This window comes from Colobus angolensis, unplaced genomic scaffold, assembly GCF_000951035.1.
Source record: "Colobus angolensis palliatus isolate OR3802 unplaced genomic scaffold, Cang.pa_1.0 Scaffold164, whole genome shotgun sequence".
NCBI classification, from domain to species: Eukaryota; Metazoa; Chordata; class Mammalia; order Primates; family Cercopithecidae; genus Colobus; species Colobus angolensis.
The window spans coordinates 729,094-731,025 of NW_012114755.1; the positions used below are offsets into that span (position 1 = coordinate 729,094).

The following is a 1,932-nucleotide window of genomic DNA, read 5'->3' on the forward strand; positions in this document are numbered from 1 at the left end:
ATGCCAAAAAATTAGCTAGGCGTGGTGGTGTGCGCTTGTAATCCCAGCTATTTGGGAGGCTGAGGTGGGAGGATTGCTTGAGCCTGCGAGGTTGAGGCTGCAGTGAGCTGAGATTGTGCCACTCTACTCCAGCCTGGGCAACAGAGGGAGACCCTGTCTCTAAATAAATAAATAAATACGATTGGGTTGAAATCCAGAGACCTAAGTTATAGTCCCAGCTCAGCCACTAATCTGAGAATAGTTAATTAACATTTATTGAAAATTTACAATGTGCCAGTCACTTTTTAAATTAATTTGCTATGCTGTAAGTAGGAGGGTACTATTATTATCTTCATTTTACAGACAAGGACATGGAGGCACAGAGCACTTAAATAACTCGCAAATCATACAGTTAGGGGCACACAGAGTCCAGTTGTGCAACAGAGGCAATCTGCCTGGTAATACTTCCAGATAACAGAAGTTTTCATTGCTAACACACTATGTGGCAGATTCTGTACTGTGTATGTGTGTTTTTTGTTTGTTTGAGACAGGGTCTCACTCTGTGGCACAATGATCGTGGTTCACTGCACCTTCGGCCTTCTGAGCTCAAGTGATCCTCCCGCCTCCATCTCCTGAGTAGTACAGATGTGTGACACAGCGCCTGGCAAATTTTTAAATATTTCCTTCAGACTGAAACATCGTTGTGGTAAAGATAAAAAAGAAAAAAATATTATTGTAGAGACGGGATCTCACTGTTGTCCAGATTGGTCTCAAATTTTTGAGCTCAAGCCATCCTCCTGCCTTGGCCTCCCAAAGTGCTGGGATTATAGGGTGAGTCACCATGCCTGGCCTGTACTGTTTTCCTGGCAATGTTATATCATTCAATCTTTGTGAATAACCCTAAGGTATATGATACCAGTTTTTCAGGTGAAAAAAATTAATTGGCAGAATGAAACTTCGTAAACAGCCTGTGGCTCCAAAAGCTTCTGGAAACCTCAAGCTACCCATGTGCATCTTTGAGCCTCAGTTTCCCCATCTTTAAAATGAGGGGTTTGGAGTAGATGTCTGTTCTCTGGGGGAGGATGCAGAGGAAAGAGCTGTCTGCGAATCGACGAGAGAAAATGTGGGGTAAATAACAGTTAAACCACAGTGACCGAGGGCCCAGCATAACGGAGGTGGGTGCGGTTACAAATGCCGGTAAGATTCCCGCCAAGGCGGAGGACCGGGGTGTCAGAGCCGAGCGAGGCCTGTGGGCGAGAATAGGCCTGACAGCCATTCTCTGACCCGCGTGGGCGCTGCAGGCGCAGGCCAGCGGCCAAGGGAGAGGCGATCCCTGGGGCTCTGCCCAGGTCTCGGGATGGCACCTCACCCGCCCAAGTCCTGCTCCACAGGCTTCTCCGGGAAAGCTAGGGAAGGAAGAGGCGCGGCCTCCCGAGCCCGCATCTCAGAGCGCCACGTCCCTCCTGGCTCAGCCTCCCCGCAGGCTCCATAGCTTCGGCGCTCCCCGACCGCCCGCCTCCAGGCTCCACGGAGCGGCCGTGTCCCTGCTCCCGCCAATCGGCGTCGTCAGCAATCCCGAACCGGACCAATCAGCGGCCGCAGGGTGTGGGAACTGTCGCCATGGCAGCCAGGAGGCGGGCACGCGCGGCGGGAGGAGGGGCAGAGCGGAGCTGTGGGCTGGGGGCTGGAGGACAGGTTTGTGCGCTGGACGCAAGCAGCAGGCGCAGCCTCGCTCACCGAGACCCGGCCAGGTAAGGCCGGTGGCCGCGCGGTCGGTGCGGAGCAGCGCGGCAGGAGGTTGGGGGATGGGGGGGTCCGGAGATAAGGCTCAGGTCTTCGCCTGCCTTGCCAGAGCAGTGAGGAGGGGCAGAGCGGAGCTGTGGGCTGGGGGCTGGAGGACAGGTTTGTGCGCTGGACGCAAGCAGCAGGCGCAGCCTCGCTCACCGAGACCCG

The 1,932-nt window shown here is 54.2% G+C and overlaps 1 long non-coding RNA gene across 1 annotated transcript in view; it reads left to right on the forward strand.

Annotated features, from left to right (window-relative positions):
* The first annotated feature begins 1,640 nt into the window (after window positions 1-1,640).
* The window catches only part of LOC105508566, a 19,787-nt gene continuing 19,495 nt past the window's right edge, over window positions 1,641-1,932 (forward strand). The window contains exon 1 of the long non-coding RNA XR_001001294.1: window positions 1,641-1,750. This is a non-coding gene — a long non-coding RNA (uncharacterized LOC105508566). The remainder of the gene's footprint in view (window positions 1,751-1,932) is intronic.